Source organism: Clarias gariepinus, chromosome 6 (assembly GCF_024256425.1).
Source record: "Clarias gariepinus isolate MV-2021 ecotype Netherlands chromosome 6, CGAR_prim_01v2, whole genome shotgun sequence".
Classification (NCBI taxonomy): domain Eukaryota; kingdom Metazoa; phylum Chordata; class Actinopteri; order Siluriformes; family Clariidae; genus Clarias; species Clarias gariepinus.
In genome coordinates, this window is record NC_071105.1 from 10,306,342 (window position 1) to 10,325,862 (window position 19,521).

At 36.3% G+C, this 19,521-nt stretch overlaps 1 protein-coding gene across 4 annotated transcripts in view; it reads right to left on the reverse strand.

The window, feature by feature from the left end:
- The window catches only part of kank4 (KN motif and ankyrin repeat domains 4), a 54,706-nt gene that overhangs the window by 29,934 nt on the left and 5,251 nt on the right, over positions 1-19,521 (reverse strand). For 2 of the 4 annotated variants that reach the window (XM_053499631.1, XM_053499632.1), the window contains exon 1: positions 1,111-1,225. The exons of the other annotated variants lie outside the window; for them this stretch is intronic. The gene's annotated coding sequence lies outside the window, so the exon portion shown is untranslated. Of the gene's footprint in view, positions 1-1,110; positions 1,226-19,521 lie in introns of those variants that run through there. 4 annotated transcript variants of the gene reach the window in all.

The following is a 19,521-nucleotide window of genomic DNA, read 5'->3' on the forward strand; positions in this document are numbered from 1 at the left end:
ATAAATATGCCAGCTTAGGCTGGGCAAACAGCACACCTATTATTAAGTATGAATTCTATGCCATAACAGCGTTTTATTTTTTTACATGTACCTGTTCTTGGGCTAAATAAGAAATGCATATGTTTTTCAGTAATAAGGTCATATTCCATTACAACACCAGCATTAATAATGTTCTAACATACAGTATATGTTAATACATTATTGAAGTTTCAAACAGTAACTAAGAAAGAGCTTACTGTATATTGTTTAAGAGACTTAGGTTCAAAGTAATCAAAATACTCTGTACATGTACATGCAGCTGCCTGTAGGGTTTATGTAGTTTTACGCATTTACACAAGCAAAGGTGGAACCTGAGAAATATGTGCATAATGCAGATGGCAATATATAAATATATATAAATATTTATTGTATATAAATTATATAAATGTCATTTTTATTCAATTTATACTACAGCATAGCTAAATAGTCACATGATTTGTTAGAAGGTGTTGAATAATTGTAATAAAATACTATTGCCAGGCCCCTCAGTGGTGGTCTTGGAATTGAGGCTCTGAGTTGCTGATCAGAGGGTCAGGGGTTTGAACCTCACAACCCCAGGCTGAAACTGTTCGACACTTGGACAAGGCTCTTAACCCTATGTCTATACAAAAAAGCTTATATCGCTCCAAAAGCCCAGATGAGAAAGGAGGATGGTTGGCATTAGCCTAGCAACCACCATCATTTTCAAAATGACAGAACACATTACCTGATGTTTTCAACAGGACAGGAGAAAAAATAATAATAATTAGTGAATTTTTAAATGTGATTTTTAATAGTGTCATTTTCTGTGCGGACATTTATTTAGCATTTTTAGTTGTCATGTTGTCACTCTTGTTTGCACATTTGCACTATATGTTGTACTTTTGCTGTCTGTTGTATACTTATACAAATAGTTTTGTTAAATTATTTTCTCCAATATTACCGTCCGCTATTTAGTTAGCTAGGTAGATTTATTAATTTATGTTGTATGTACTGTATGTAACACCTTGGACCAGGAGGAACGTTGTTTCGTTTTACTTTGTACTGACCTGTATATGGTTAAAATGACAATAAAAGCCTACTTGACTTAACTAGAATGGCGGACGAGTGTCAGTCAGCAGCAAAGCTGGGGGACATTGGAGCAGCGTTCATGTCACACTCCTGTTGAGGTGGACTCATGTTGTGAATGCTCCAGCCAGCTGACCAAATTCTTAAAACAATAAACAAAAAATACTCCAATCAACAGGAGACCACAACGCACTGCACAGTGACTTACAATCCATTGGGCTGGCTCTTCAAGTCAACTCAATGTGTGTGGTCTCCCAGCAGCAAAGTAATCAGTGGCATACTGGAAGTAGCTTGGTCTTTTGATCTTTACTTAAAAAATTGTTCATTGGAACATCTTCGGGACATACAGTAGGATTTATGTTTTGTGGTTTGCACAAGCTGCACTGTTTGATCTTAACATTGTCATGTCCATAAAAACCAGATTGAGATGACCTTTACTTTGTGACATGGTCTGTTATCAAGCTGGAAGTAGCCTTTAGAATATGCGTAAATTGTGGCCATAAAGGGACGCACATCATAAGCAACAATACTCAAATAGACTGTGGCATTAAAGAGATTGAGAGAGAGATTGATTGGTATTAACCGGCCCAAAATATGTCAAGAAAACATTCCCCTCAAACCAGCTCTTCTAGCACCAACAATCATGCCATTGAGATCACATTTTTGTATTTTGTAGCTGGATGTAAACATTAACAAAAGCTTCTGGCCCATATGTGCATGATTTAATGTGTTGTGTTACTGCCACGTGACTGGCTAAGTAGATAACTGTATGAGTAAGTGTTTGAGTCAATTGCTTGCACCACAGCTAACCTTCATATTGTGTGTTACTGTAACTAACTACAGTAATGTGCAAAAGACTTAGACTCATATTTTGCTTTTAAAGGACTTTTTTCCTCTCATTTTCAGTCCAGTCCCTGTACCTGAGCAGTTTCAGAGGAATGATGAAATGAGCGGTGGCTCAAGACTTTTGCACAGTACTTTATGTTGTTTAGGAGCTCATTGGAATTGCAGTCCAAATTTACACAGATAATATAAACTAACATGGGAGAAAATTAAATAAAGTATGTAAACCTCTTAAAATTCTGCTATATAGCACATTTTGAGTCACTATCTTATTAAAAAAAAATAGATGTTGCTGTCTTTAAATAGTATGCTTCTTCAAGCTATTTCGTAGCATGCCACAACAAATAATGTGCTCAAAATGTTTATTATTATTATTATTATTATTATTATTATTAATATTTAACATACATTTACCATGGAGTGACATCTCAACCATTTGTAAGAGGTCTATACTTGTTTTTTGTTTGGTTTTAATTTTTTGCTTGTTTTTTGAAAAACATCCATTGTGGTTAGTACTGTTTCAAGTAAAAAAATAAATAAATAAATTGCTTCGTACATACTGTATGTACAACACTTTTTGCAGCAAGTGTTTCTCCAATAAGTTTAAGTTAAGCCTTCATTTGTCACATATACTTTACTACACAGTCAAATTCTTTCTTTGCATATCCCTGCATAACTCGGGTCAGAGTAGAGCTTTAAGACGCTTGTTTTGCTGTGAGGCCAAATAGAAACTGCTAATCTGAGTGATCAAAGAACAAACTTCAAGTTGAATTATTGAATTGTAAAAGTAAATTAACATAAAAGAAGTATGTGCATCATGCAACATAAAAAGTAATAAAACAAAACAACATGTAAATAAAATGTTTGTGTGTGCTTATTGTTCTTGGATAAGAATGTCTAAAATGAAATATTCACTAAGGCAGACAAGGTATGCTAATTTCTTGCATATGACACACGCAAATCATTACTAAATCAGGTCCTGAAAGTAATTAACTGAGAGATAAGTGTCATAAATAATCAAGAGAACGTAAGCTACGGTAAATGTTAACTCTAATTTGAACATTGCACTGCTTACATTTTAAGCAGCATGATGTGAGGTGAAACACAGATGAAACATAAGCCAGGAGCAGGATAAGAGGGAAAGAATGCATGGAATTAACGCATGAGAGAAAAGACATTGCAGTGTCCAGCTGCGATAGAGGCACAGGGACAGAGAGCAGGGTGCAGGAGAGAAAGTGAGATAAAGGGAGTGCTGAACAGGCTTCCTGAGGAAGAGTGCAGTGTGAGAGGGGATGATAAGGCTCTACGGGTAACTTAGGTTTTAAACCGACATCTCAGAATCAGGGCAACCGTCCAGAGAACAAAGCTAATGGAAAAACATTCCACCCACGTAAAGAGAGAAACGGAGATACAGAGTCGAAAAAAAAAGAGAAAAAACTGTAATAGGAGCTCAACATTTTTGCATGTCATGTTTTAATAAGCAGAGTGATTTGGTGTTATTGATTTACCCAAAAAGCACACACAGCTTCCAAGGATGCCTACTAGCATTTTTATAACCCTTTTTATCTAAGCAGCCTGGAATTAAAGAACATGTGAAAATCCATTAGCAAATACCAGCATTTCACTTATAAAGATAAGAGCTGAATACGAATAAACCTATATGACCAGAACAATGTTAAATAGAAAGAAAAAAGATTTTAGAAATAAGTTGATTAACATATGCAGAAGTAATCTGTAAAAATGTATGCCATTATTAATAATATTAACTACATTTATATATTAAATTATTAAAGCTATTGATAAAAAATTTTAGTAAAGATTTTTAACAAATAATTTAAAGCCAATTTTGTCACCATTGTAGCCCAACACATTGATATACAGTATACTGAATATTTCTGTCATGGTAAACATTTAGTTTTAGTTGGATTATTAATGAGCATGACAATTTCATCATGATTTAATTTAGCCTACTTTCATATTGGAACTACAGCGAGTATGGAAAAGAATCACCCCCTTTAAAATAATCACATTTTGTTGCTTTGCAGCCTGAAGTGAAGACAGGCACAGTTTTTGTTTTATTCAGTTGCATTTACTCAGTGCAACTTTAAATATTCAAGTGAAAAATATTGAATATACGGAAAATGAAAATGACTTAAAAAAATGAAAACTTAAATTTTATTTATGTAGCACTTTTAACAATGGTCAATGTTTAAAGACATAGATAGAACTTCTGAGATAGAACTAGGACGAAACGTTGAGAGGAACCAGACTATGAAGCTTCTTTGAGACAATGACCATTGTTAAAAGTGCTATATATATATATATATTAAATTAAATCAAATTAATATTAAATTAAATTATTATTAAATTAAAAATTGAAAACAAATCATTTTTAGACAGGTGGTGATCCTTTTCTAATTCAGTGATTCTGTTTTTTATTTTTACTGACATGTTGGTGTTGTCTTTCACTTCAATGTTAAAAGTTGCACTGAGTAAATACGTCTGAATAAAACAAAAACTGTGTTTGTCTTCACCAAATGTGATTATTTTATTTATTTTTGTATTTTTCTATACCTGCTGTACTTGCTCACGTTTAGAATCTAATACATGTTAAAACCTTGTCAAATCACTACGATCACATATTAACGTTGTTGAAGTTACCTTGAGATTCATTGTTGACTCCCACACAAATCTGTTGTATATTCATATATTTTCTTGACTGTTCTGTGACAGGTGTTTGTAGGAATCAAGGCATATGTTTAAAATCGTTTTTGGAAAGGCAGTAACATAAATACTTAATCTATTGAGTACCGCATACCAGCTAAAGTGGATATAACGATGTATACAACATTCCATTTAGATGAACATAATTTCTGGCTGTAGACTTCTTCATTTACTCATTCTTTAAATAATACACTCCAGTTCCCCAAGCATAAAAGACGTCTCTAGCCCTTCATGAGTTATGTCTTTATTCTTATGCTGTGATAAAGGGGAAATGAAGATATGAGTGAGCACAGTGCTCTCCAGAATGCCACCGCATCATCAGCTTGACAAAGAAGCCCAAGAAAAGACCTTCTGTTTGTCTGTGTATAAGAACGTGTGTGGTTATGTGTGTATGTATCAGTGATGTGATTTTCCCATGGGAAAAATCTATTTGTGGGATGATCCTGATGTACAATTGGCATGGAGGAAATATACAGTGTGGCCCAAAAATCTGGATCCAATGGCATTTTCTCTTAAAATTCTCATATGAAATTTGATTGTACTTTTAAATACATTTTTGACTATAGAAGCAGACTTTTGGTCTACACTGCAGTTGTTACAACACACACACATCTAATGATCATAAATTATTGCAGGATAAAACACAGCGATGCTAACTCAGAAATCATATGTTCAAGCAAACTAAAGCAGTATTTACAAAAAAATCTAATTAAGAAAGTAAATACATTTACTTATCAGTACTATTTGATTCTATCTTTTTAATGCATCAAAATGTTCTTGTACTTACATTTCAACACATTAAAGACAAGGTTTGCCACACCAGCTCAGAACATTACAGTACTCCGCAATGGCAAAAATAGGTGTTTTTTATGTTTTGTTAATTTATAGGAAAAAAAAACAATTCTCGACGTTGAAAGAATTATCTGTAGAAACATGAGACAGGATTGTGTTGAAATACAGATCGGGGAAAGACACAAGAAACTTTCTGCAGCATTGAAAAGACCACAGTGCTTGGTGATACACTCCATTATTTGTAAATGGAAGAGATGTGGAACAATCAACAGGCTTTCCAGTCAGATTCCAGCCAAACTGACTAATCAAGGACACAGAGCTTTGGTCATGAGGTTCCTTTGTGGAGATGGGGAATCCTTACAGAAAGAAAAACCATCACTGTGTCACTCCACTAATCAGGCCTACAGTATATCGTAGAGTGGCCAGACAGAAGCCATCCCTCACGAAAAGACACATGGCCTCCTGAGAGTTTGCCAAAAAGCTGCTCTCAGTCCATGAAAAACAAAATCATCTTGTCTGGAAGCATCATCTTATTTGGAATCAGGAAGACCGGCCCTGCACAGCACCTTATTAAAACCCTACAGTCAAACACGGTGGTGGCAGCATCATGCTGCAGCAATGTGTTTTTTGCAACTGAGACTGGGACATTACTCAGAACAGCGTGGGAAAAAAAGATGCAGAAAAATAAAGGGCTTTCCTGAGTAAAAACCTTCTCCAGAGTGTTTTGGATCTCAGGTTGGAAGATCTGGACCTGAACACAGAGTCAGAGTCTGGACTCGAACACAATAGAGCATCTCTGGAGAGACCTGAAAATGGCTGTGCACCAACGCTGCTCATCCAACCTGATTGAGCTTGTACAATTCTGCCAAAAAGAACAGAAGAAACGTCCAAGACAAAGTTGTGCCAAGCTTGTAGCATCATTCACAAGCAGACTGGAGGCTCTAATTGCTGCCAAAGGTGCTTTAACCAAGTACCTTAGTGAGTGATGGGTCTGAATACTTATGTAAATGAGATATTTCAGTGTTTATTCTTCAGTCTATGTAAATTAACAAAACTCTCCAAACACCTGTTTTTCTTTATCATTGTGTCGTGTTGTGTGTGGGGAAATGATGGGGGTCTGATTTAGAGTCTGCACATTACATTTAGGCTACAGCATTCGGCAGGCACCCTTATCCAGAGAGACTTACATTTTTATCTCCTTATACGCCTGGGCAGTTGAGGGTTAAGGGCCTTTCCAAAGGGCCCCACAAGGGCAACTTGGTGGTCTTGGGGTTTGAACCTAGTCCAATGCCTTAATCACTGAACTACCCTTGACCCACCACAGGTCACCTTAGACTGACTAATGAATGGTGTTAATTAGCTGAAGATGTTTGTTAAAACTAGATGCTATTTCCAAGTACACAATCAATAATCAACAATAGACAAAGTCAACTGTTTCACTCAGTCAGTGGACATAACAAATACAGTCTGAATCTTAGAGAAAAATAGAGGTTACCGGGCTGAAATTTATTGTACAGGCTATGGAAAAAAATATTTGTGACTGGTCATGTCATGTCAATCAAATTGCCTCATTCTGTGACAGCAGATGGTTTCTGGCCTACTAAATGTATTAGAGCCTGTAATGGAGCTTTTGAGACTAAAACACTATAACACTAAAACTCTGGCAAAAAAACTTTCAATTCAGTTAATTGACTGTCCTCATTATTTAGTTAAATGAGCTGTCCTAAAAAAAACACATCTTCAGTAACAAGGCACATTTAGTTATTATATTATAACTAATAAATGTATTGCAGAAGTCCATGCTGTATAATGCCTAGGTCTTATACTGTGTACTGATGTATTATACATAATAAATGAAAAACTGCTGTATTCATTGGATCACTTGAATCAGCTATGTGATCACACTTAGAATATGTACGAGGGTTCGAGGTCAAGTTCAAAAACACCTGATAGAGACAAATTAATTTTATTTAATAAACTAACTCATGAAAATAATAAATAAAAAGTAAAATGCAGAACTGGCAGAAAATTATTGCAAGATTTAAAGTGGCATAACTAGGCTGCATGGTTTTGTAAGGCATAAAGCTTAGCGCAGACCTCCAAATCTTCTGACTTTAGCCAAACAAGAAAAAGCAAAACCCCATATCTACTTATCATCTTTAGGGGAATTCCATTGTTTTGTTTTGGGTTGTTGTTTTTTTTTTTTGCTTAGTGTATTTGCTTTCTCTGGTTTGATTTATTTACATGGGGAACAAGAATGTGCAGGAAATGATCGATTGCACATGAAGAAACTGTAAAGGCTAAGATTCAGCCTCTTGTGTTTTAGGAGTGTAATGAATGACACACAAATGTGCCAATTAAAAATATTAGAAAATTAACCAATATGAAGAACACGTAAAGATTTTTTAGAACAGAGCATTAAAAAGATCAAAGAAAAAATTTGCCAGCTGCTTGACCGATGCAGAGCCCTGATCACTTCTACTGCACATAAATACAGTTCTGTCTTCATTTGCAGTTATGCACCACTAACATACCTATGGGCCATTTGTTTATGGTGATGCACATTGTTGATTTCTGAGTAAATAGTTGAGTGATGAAATAGGGAATATGGTTTCTATAACAGTGCCTTCTATACTGTGTCCAAAGCCAAGACAAATATTCATTTTAAAACAACTGCACTGGAAAAAAGTAGAACATTTATACATTATTATTCCCGTTGCATTCCGCAAGTCTTAAGCCGTGCTTATACTGTAGCTTTTTCAAACAATGCCACTTTTTTCACATACCCCTACACTCCGACACACACACACACACATATATATGTTTATATATATATATATATTGTGGCGTAGGCGGGGTTTCGATTAGCAACCATCATGCTTTGCGGGAGGGGTTGTTATGTGTTCACCCTGTTGGGGAAAGGTGTAGTGGCTTCGGCCAGGTTGTGCATGTGTGTGTTAGATGTGTGTTTTATTAACTGTGGATGTGCTATTTATGCTATTTCGTGCCGTTGCTAAATAATTACTTCCAGCCATTTGCATTGGGCAGCAAGGTACAGTAGCTCACCAGACCGAGACATGCACTGTATTTATACTGTTTGAATATTTATTTACTTAAACAAAAAAAAATAAATATCCTTATATTTTCTTATATGAGCTGTAAGCCATAATCAGTTTAACAAAAAATGCTTGAAATATTTCACTTTATTTGTAATAGATCTGGAATATGTTTCACTTTTTGAATGAAATTATGAAAACTTAACTTTTTTCATGCTATTTTACGCACACACATTAATCATTTAATAAATGTTAATCTTTAAAAGCAATAAATTTTAATCTTTAGAAACCTTGAAAGGCAGCATACATTTTAGTTAAAGTTATCAAGATTTTAAACCATTCTATTTGACAGATATAACCTGTATGGAGCCCCAGAGTGGTCACATGTTTTTTCTCATTTGTTTAATAAAATACTTAAAGCATGTGCACAAGTGAACATTTCTACTAAACTGTGAACCCAATTTAGTAAAACAAGCAAGTGTCCTGCTACATTGCACACACTCCAGGGCTCCATAAAGCTGAATATTTTTAGTCGGGAAGGAGCAGTGGAGCAGACAGTTAACAACATGGTTGCTTAGGCGGCTATTTTTACACAAAATTGGATTATAAAAAAGTATTAATTACAAATGTTTATTGTAAAAAAAAGTTTATAATATTAATGTCTTTTCATACAGTATATTGGAGAACCCAAGACCAGTCTCAGAAAATTTTCTGTCTGTATGTCTGTCTGTCTGTATGTATGTATGTACAGTATGTATGCATCATGCAAATCAAAAAAATCTTGTATTTGCCTGTAGTTAAATATGCGCCATAAATAAAATTACAATGTTGAATAGTAGGGACATTATGAGCAGTTATGTGCAAGCTTTTTTTTTATGTAGCGCTTTTTTGGACTAAAATATCACTTTTTCACTCAAGAGGGGGTGGCTATACAAGTCAATTACTGAACAGAGCCAATCAATGTGATAGCTTATCGTAAAATGCACAGAGTATGCGAAAGACACAAAAATGACCTAATGCACCTACAAATCGCCACAATCTTGCTAATTTTAACACGTTGGAGTCGTTTTAAGACTTAATCTTTATACAGTCGACTTTTTCGATTTCTCATCTGTGATTCATCCTCCGATTATTTTTAAATGTAAGGAATTTCTATAAGACAAAAGCAAAGTGTAAGGGCAGACAGTGTGTCTACGAAGTGCAGAACTATTATAAGATATATTGCACATTGGGAGAAGGAAAGGAAGATTGTGGAGTGGATTATGGCTGTACATTAGTCATGCATGTGTGCCACAGTGACCTTGATTCCCACGCAAAAGCAAAATATTAGAAAAAAGAAAAATTAGAAAAACATGTCTCACACTTTGAATGCCTGAGTTCATTATTTTTGGGGGGATGGATTCAGGGCTTTTGTAAGTTTTTGTTATACATTTTGGTAAAAACCTGGTTTAAAGCTCATATTAAATTATATTATCTGGCTGTTGATCTATCTTGCATCAATACAGCTAAAACATAGTATACCAGTCCAACAAAGGGTAACTTCAGTGGGTAAAATTGAGTTTGTTTACTGGTTTCAAAATAGCTTTCATACTACACACAACCATTGTAAAATTTTCAAGTTCAATATAATTTTATGCAATAAAAGTTCATATTTATTAAATGCAAAGTTGTATTGAATGTCCCACATACTGTATTTTTAAAGCTCTCTGTGGGCTTCAGCTCTTACCTTCTGCCTTCCTTCATTCCTTTGGCACAAAAACAATATTGCAGTCATATCCCTCTTTGATCTGCCTTCTCCTCTTTTTTTTTCTTTTTTAATGGTTTTCTAAATTTTCCTACAGAAAAAAGCATCCAACAGTGAATCTCTCCACCTTTTAGATCTCCCAGACAGGACGATCTTTAAGAAGTAGCAGCTGCAGAAACCCTGCGTTCCTTTAATGCGTTTCTCCCCTCACCTGGCACCATTTTAGTTTGAACTTGGGTCACTAGCTTTTATCAGACATGTGTACGTTTCTATGGAATCTGACTTGATGAGGTGCAGGATTTTTTGGGAGATAGTATTTGGGATAATTTCCCAGAGATGGCGTGCTGTTCACCTAGGAAAAGTGTGCACAAAATTCCCTTCACTTAAGTCTTCACATGAGTCATGAATGATACTGTCTGCACCATTGTAAAAGAAAACAACACATTGCAACTCAGCCTATTTAGTGGTAGGATTCTACATCAGCACCCAATCATAATGGCAATCTATTTTGAATAGCTTATAATTGGAATTTAATTAAAACCATGCTATAAAATCTAGTAAACTATTCTAAATGTTCAATAAATATTTTGGAAATGTATTGCCATATGTGTTTAGAAATTCCTTTTACTAGTGTGAGATCACTTGCATTAATATAAGTGATTTATGTGCAATTTAGGTACATTATGAATCTTAACAAAAAACAAAATGGTCATACAAAAGACGTGCAGAATGTACTATGGTGTGTGAAATGAGTTACCAAGGTCCCTTTTAAAAGTTGTAGACAAAGTTTCTTTTCTATTTCCACTGTAAAAGGAGTACAAAACCAGCCTTGCTAAAAATTATGTTTATTTACTCTAAGCCATGTTTCATAAAAGTGCATAACAATGAAACATCTATCCAGAGTTGTACAGTATATTGATTTAATCATCTATACAGTATGTATGCTATATTCGCACACCTCTTGCATAATATATAATTTTTAGATATTTAACCTTGCTTTTAAATGGTGTTCCATAGGATTTTGTATGTATTTACATTGCTCAAAATTTTGGGATGAAATACTTGCATTATCAGGTAGTTACAACAGAACAAAAGACTCAAAACTGCTCCTCGTCATTGTGGATATATCACACAAGAAAATTTGAGTCACACTTGCCTTGTTTTGGTCATGCTCCAATAATTATTGAAGGGGGTATCAAAAAGTTTCGAGACTAGTTTTGTAACACATCAACAGATGGCAGCGCAAGTCACAGGGAGCGCCGGCATTCATAAGTCAGTGTGCCAAAAGGCATCGTCCTGTGGAGCTTTTCAGCTAGTGCTATTCTGAGAATGAGCGTTACAATGTTTGATATTTCATCATGGACAGCAAGTTAAAACAAAGAGTGAACAAGAAATTCTCAGTGAAACTGGGCAAATCTGCCACAGAGACATTTGACATGATTAGGCAAGTTTACGGCGATGCTGCAATGAGTTGTTTGTCTGTGTTTTGTTTTGAGAGGAAGAACTTCAGAAGAAGATGACGAGAGATCAGGAAGACCTTTAACGAATTCATCCAAAAAACCCATCCAAACCATTTGGAAATTAATACATGATGATCATTAGAGAACGATTCATAACATTGCTGCCATTACGGTGTGTCATACGGAACAATTGCTGCAAAGTTTGTCTCCCGGCTGCTGACCCAAGAGCAAACGTCGAAGTCTGCCAAGAACAGCGTCAGCGTGCCGTGGATGACCGTTCCTTCATGTCGAGGTTCATTACCAGTGATGAAACTTATGTAGGTGTATGAGTATGACCCTGACACGAAGCAACAGTCTTTACAGTGGAAGGCAGGTCTAAAGCTTGACCAAGCGCATACTCATCATCTTTTTCGACATTTGCAGCATTGTGCATCGAGAATTCCTCCCCAGGGCCAGACCGTCAATAATGAATTCTACTGCCAGGTTTTAAGGTGTCTGAGGGAGGACATACAGCGAAAAACAGAGCTTGTAAACAAAACTAATCTCTGGTAAACTTTTTGATACCCCCTCGTATATCAGCGTGGGTAATTACAGTGAGAGGAATACATGTACAATAAAATAGCATTTAATCTATCTAAAAAAAAAAATTCACCTATTCATTGGTTTTGCAATGGGCTTGACAATGTTGCCAGTTCTGGGATAAAACTATTTGATGGAACACTACTTTATGCTGAACAAGAATTAAACGGTTTCTTCTTTTAAAAAATCTGACTAAGTAATGTAGTATAAAAAAAGATAGAGGGTCCTTCATTTGCACAAAAATGTCAGCTGAAAGTAAGAAAAGTAGAAGTAGGAAAACTGACAAATAATATCCTGACTTTGCGTAACAAACGTACCCAAAGCAGATGTACAAAAATACAACACTTGTTCAACTCTGGCTGGAATTTAAATTACAGAATACGTATACATCTGTGAATGTTCTGAACAGGAACTTTAAAAAGGGATTAATTCCCAGATGCAAAAAGTTAAACTGTTTACATTTCAGTAAGGCGAAGGCACTGTGTTGAATTGCTGAGTTGCCAGAATTGCTATCAAGAAAATTCTAGCAGGCAGACATGGGAGAAGGCTCAATGCTCACAGCATGAATGGAAATAATGTATTTGTTAAACCAATATTTAATTGCAGCAAAACTAAAAACTAATTCTGGCCTCATATAGGTCTTACATATTGATATTGTGTCTATTTTACTAAAATAAATTACAGTATGTTTGCAATGTACTTAAATCTATTTAATGTATTTGACCTAAACAAATATTTACCATAACTTTTTTACACATACAACTTTACAACTTACATAATTTACGTTTTGTTTATTTTTTAGATTAACCACTTTATCTTGTGTACAGGGTCGTAAGGGAGCCTGGAGCCTATCACAGAAGACGTAAGGCTCGAGGCGGGGTACACTCTGGACAGGGTGCCAATCCATCTGCTTTTCTTCGCAGTGTGTTAGAAAACTGGAGCGCCCGGAGGAAACACACCAGGCACGAAGAGAACATGCAAACTCCATGCACACAGACACCGAGGCGGGAATCCAGCCCCGCCCCTGGAGGTGCAAGGAGACAGTGCTAACATGACATGACATGAGGTTTTTGAATTTAAGGGTCAAATTTCACGTTTATACAAAGGAAAGGTACCCTCTATCACAAGCAGACACATCTGCCACATCCTTTCCTATTGAGTGAACTGGCCTTTCCAAAAGACAAACAGCAGGAAAGTGTAATTTTCAGGTGGTTCCCATGTCACTGTAGCTAGGGGTCAAATATCGTAAATGGTACGGCTACACTGTAGATGTTGGCACCTGTATGACTGGTAGTGATCCTGTGTAATAGAAGATGGTGTTAAAATCCACCTTGTCTCTGCTTGTTGTTTGATTCAAGTGAATCACTGGCTTGTTTTTGAGATGTGCTACCTTCCACCAGATCCAAGGGAAGTGCTCTTGCACTAGCGGTCTGCTCCAGTGATTTTTAATCCTTGTCCTGGAATAACTTGCACATTTTTTTGTGTTTTCCCTGCAGCCAACTTACAGGCCATGTTGACAGTGCTGACATTTCTATTTTTGGTTCTCCCCAGAGTTTCTGGTTTCATACTGGTAGGGTTTATATATAAAAACAAATTTTACCACATTCCAGTTGTCAGGTATGGGTAGGCTGGATGTATATTGACAAAAAGATGTAAAAATAAGAATCATACAGATAGTAAGACTATAACTAGGAAAATTTGACGAGAAGTATAACAGCTAATAGAAAACAGTTAATCAAGTGATCAAAACATATGCCATTGCATATTGTGTGTATTGTAGTTCTTTGCCATGCCACACTTGGCATGCTGAGGAGTAAGATCTACAAGTTTGATTAAGTGAAAAGTTTCTTTCAGATCAGACAATGCCAGATCTGCATTTTTAAACATTTTATTTTTTCCGTCTGAGGTATGCCCATATTTCCTGGCTCACTCTTATCACATCTTCCTCTTAAGTGCATTTTTGGCATTGGACTCTTTTATATCTGTTTAATTATTGCTACAATGTGCTTGCTTTGCATTGCATCACTTTGCCACAAATTTTTGTTGATACTTTGACAGATTCAAGCTATCAAGGGGCTCCTAAAAGAACAGAAAGGTGAAGTGGGGGCTCACATTTTACGACAAAACAATTAAAATCTCACCACCTTAAAAAAGTGTCTTGGAAAATAGAGTAAAGGTAAAACAAATAAATGAAAAGAAAAAAGATTCCTATTATGTAACACACTCTAGTTATAGTTATTTCTACTATACTATTATACTAGGTAATTCTTAATAATAATTGATTCTTTAATGTTTGGTAAATTTTTGCTTCCAAACATATTAAAGGTCTAAAATCAGAGCCCTATTCCAAGAATAAATCTGGGCCTATGCAGTAATTTCCCAGTTCCTTTGGGAATCATTTAAATGAATAATAATGTACAATCTTTTAATCCCTTTTAATATCGTATGAGAAATACTTCTATTTTTAGTTTGTATCTTTTTTTCTCTGTGCATAATAGTACAAAGGCTTCTAAGAGATGTATCAAATATTTAAACTGCTCTGAAAGTGTTGCAACCATCTGCGTAAGCGCAATCACACAGGCTTATCGTTTTGCATTAGTTACTAATCAGTGTCTGTGCTAAACCCTCCTGCTGCAGAGAGACAGCACAAGCCATGAGCCATGAGCACTGGCTGCCATGATGTTCACTTAAAATGAACAGGGTTTACAACTCTGACATGACACATACCAAAGGTACAGCATTCTCGGACAGGAGACTCTCTGTGTTCATAATGCTGCAGTAAAAAAAAAAAACTAATGAGGCCAAGAGGCATGCATCTCGCTGGCATTTTATTAGGAGGCGGACACACCATAATGACGTTTAATGACAGTTAAAACAGCTGTGGTATTATTTCTGTGCTACAATCATGCTAAACATCTCCAAATAAACCATTGGCTTTCTCCATTAGTGTTCATTCCAAATGGGAAGTCCAAATTTTTTAAACTCATGAAGTAAAGTTTTAGTTAGTTTTTTTTTTAGTATGGAGTAAAAGTAATATCTGACTAAAGCAATGTGATTAATGGATGATGGCAAAAAGAACCTTAAAAATGGGACAAATGACTGTATAGAAGAATAGAGTTCACTGAGAAGACAAAGTAGCTCTCTGGACACATATTTTCTGTTTTTTCCTCCAGAGCAGCACATCTGTCATCAAACTAAAACCCGGATGAAGCTCACAGCATTTCTACAAATGAGGGATTACACTAAAGCTGATATCTGTAAAACCTACCTCCTCCACTACCGCATGCCTTAAGATAGTGTTTGGTATGAGGTGCTCTAAGTTCCAAACCCATTAACAAATCAAAAATGTAACAGCAAATTGGACATGACAAAGATAAGGCGAAACAGCTGCACTATTACTTACTTAGCCTAGCAGAAATGATTTAATACATTATAACTTATATCATTATAGTGAAGAGAAATTCTTTTGAATAACGCATTATTCTTTATTATTCTAGCATCATCTTTATATTCATTATTGTTATCTAACATTATTCAGACAAGTTCTCATTCCTATATTAATGTGAGATTATAATGTTTAATATAGACCTTCTCTTTGCATTTTAAGTTAACAATCCTTCAAACAACCCTGATCCCATTTCTATTGATCCCTCATGGGGTGCTCCACCCACAACACCCAAAGGATCTGCTGCCTAACACATGTCAAAGAGTTTTAATAGGGTCAAAATCTGGACTCTGTGGTGGCCAATCCTTGTGTGAAAATGATCTCATGCTCCCCGAACCACTCTTACATAATTTGAGCGGATGAATCATGGCATCGTCATCTTGGAATATGCCCATGGCATCAAGGAAGTAAAAAAATCCATTAATGGGGGAAAAACCTGTTCATTCAGTACATTCAGGTCATCAGTTGACCTCATTTTTGGGTACGTAACGTTGCTGATCTTAGAACTGACCAATGAAAGCATCTCCAGATCATAACACTGTCCCCTCAGGCTTGTACAGTAGGCACAAGTCATAATGGGTTCATCACATCATCTGGTTTCTTCTTACCCTGATGAACCCATCACTCTGAAACAGGGTGAATCTGGACTCATCAGGCCACATGACCTTTTTTAATCCTTTATAGTCCATTCTTTATGCTCCAAAATAAAGCCTTTTTTCAATTTGCCTTACTGAGAAGGCTACTCAGCTGTTTAGTCCCAAGCCCTTGAGTTCTCTTTATGTTGTATGTGTTAAAATGCCCTTGCTTTCATTATTCAAAGTAGCCATCTTTGGCTTTGATGACAGCTTTGCACACTCTTGGCATTCTCTCGGTCAGCCTCATGAGGTAGTCACCTGGCTTCAATCTTGAAGGAGTTCCCAAAAGGTTAAGCATTTGTTGGCTGTTTTTAATTCACTTTTCACTCCAACTCATTCCAAACCATCTCAACTGGATTTAGGTTGGATGACTGAGGCCAGGTCATCTGATGCAGCACTCCATCACTCTCCTTGGACAAATGGCTCTTAAATAACCTAGAGGTGTACTTGGGTTTGTTGTCTTATTGGAAAACAAATAATTGTCCCACTACGTACAAAACAGATGGGATATGCTATCAAAATGCAAAATAATCTGGTACCCATGCTGTTTAAGTGTGCCTTCAATTTTGACTAAGTCACCATGGTGTTACCAGCAAAGCACTCACACACCATCACTCGTCCTCCTCCATGCTTTAAACTGAGAACCACACAATCAGGAACATGTTAACCCCTTTCTACATCTAACAAACACATAGCATTTAGAACCAAAAATCTCACATTTGGTGTTATCAGGCCAAAGGACAGTTTTCTAATGCCCTTTCCATGAATTTTTTTGGCCCAAGCAAGGCTCTTCTGCTTGTTGTTCTTCCAAAGTAATGGTTTCTTTGCCTCAGTTCTGCCTGACTCGAACAGTCACGGTCTCCTCTGAACAGTGGGTATTGAAATATGTCTGCCCCTTCGCCTATGAGAAGCATTTATGTGGGCTCTAATCTGAGGTTCTGTAAATCAGCGGTTTCTGAGGCTGATCATTTTAATAAACTTATCCTCTGAAGCAGAGGTAGCTCTTTTGGCAACTGCACTTTTTGATACATTCAAAGTTTTTGAGCTTACCTACATTTGACTAATCTACATTTTTTAAAGTAATGATGTACTGTCCTTTACTGTCTCTGCTTAACTGAGTGTTGTTGTATTTTTGCCATAATATGAATTTGTACCATCCTGCAGTTGTACATGGTAGCACTAATAGGGCTGTTTACTCTGTACCCATCCTTCCTCTGCACAACTGATGGTCTAAAGCCAACTGATGGTCTAGAGCACATTAAAAAGTCAAGAACTATCACACATTAACTCCTGACAAGGCACACCTGTGAACTGAAAACCATTTTAGGTGACTACCTCGTGAAACATGTGAGGCAGCTAACTCGGGATGATGATGTGTATTTTCTTTCACAAATACATTTACATTTGGGCATTTGGCAGACGCTTTTATCCCAGAGCGACTTACAAAGGTGCTTTGAAGTTTCCGTCATTGGTAGGATGGATCCTTACGCTGGTTTCTAGGTTGCTAACTTAGTTCCATCAATCAAACACTACTGGGAAGTTTTTTTTTTTGCTTGTTTGTTTTTTGGGGGCGGACCTTCAATCCAAATATCTAAGAAACAGACACAAGAAACAGGTCTTTCGTATTCAAATAGGGAACAGTACAGTTGGTGTCTTGCATTAAACAAAAAAATATGTCAGTATGTTGATTAATCTAGATCTTATACTTTTATATATAAAATAAATTATTTAAAGGTAAAAATTTTACTTGGTTTATTTTTCTTATGCTGCATGCACCCATGTTGATTTGAAGTAAGAGGTATGTGCCTTTATGTGCACACCTTATCTTTACATGGAACTATGGGTGGCTTGCCACTGTTTACAAGTTTGTACTAGTTTTTATGTACCCAAGCAAATTCATAATAAGTTTCATTTAATTTTTAACTCGAAATCATACCGAACCGTGAGCGTGAAGGTATACGTGTATACATACTGTATATATCAGCAAGCCCTGTGCACATAAAAAAATATCATGGCATTAAGCGAGTAAGAAATACAGGTGTGAAGTATAAATGAAAACACAAGCAAACCTGCTAGAACGTTCCGGAAGTTTGAATACCTCTGATTAAAACACATAAAAACAGTACATGCAACTAAATCTCAATCCCTATTGGCTACTGAGTTTATTTCAAAATGTCATGGAAATGCTTTAGTGCTATTTCAGTCTTACTACAAATCCTACGCATCAACTTAACCCGAAATAATTTGTTTAATTAAACAAGTTGGAGGTAAGGACCTTAGGACCACATTGCAAAACCATGTGCTTCCTCAGCTGTAATGTTAATGTTTGCTGCACATATGAGAAACAAATCTATCGGGAGGTGTACCAGTGATGTCATCTATTGTTCCCGTGTCTGTATCCTGAGAAATGTCCTTCGCAAGGAAACAGGAGACAAGTGATCTCCCCCACAGACCATCACACGTGACCTTCAAAAGCCTTAACATTCTCTTCTCCAACAGAAAGTCTCCTCAGTGACTGAGTGCCCTTACGCCCACCAGAGTGGCAGAAGATCAGGGGTCAATCCGTTTTGAATTCCATTATAAGAGAACACTGCCTTTGTGTACATATGAGAATTCCTAATGCAATCAAGAAGCGGTACAAAAACATTAAATAATCCCGATTCATATTTTTTGCCATGTTTTACCACATTGCCTCCACAATACATGATACATCAACTGGCGCAAAAAGTCTATATATGCATGAGTAATAATCGCGGCCGAGGTGATTCAAAGCCCACTGCAGTGGTTCTTGTGAGCATTTAGCAAGTAAAACGCCTGATCCTTAAAAATCGACGTATAACTTTTTGCCAACTTGCGGAAGAGACGCATCTCTGAACTGTACGTACACATGAGCACATTATAGTAACTTGGCTGGCAGTTACTGCCACATCCCTGTATACAGTAGTCCTGACCTCACTCCAAGTCATTTCCACATGTTTGAGTCATTTAAGGAGTTCCTGGGAGGCCAGTGTTTCAGACATGAAGCAGGCAGTTCAATCTAAGAAAACGTTCTACCTTGATGGTGTCCAAGCACTAGTAAAACACTAGGTTAAGTGCATTATAAAAAAAAAATACAGTCCATTTTGTTCTGTAATTCTGCACACTCAGTCTCAGTTTG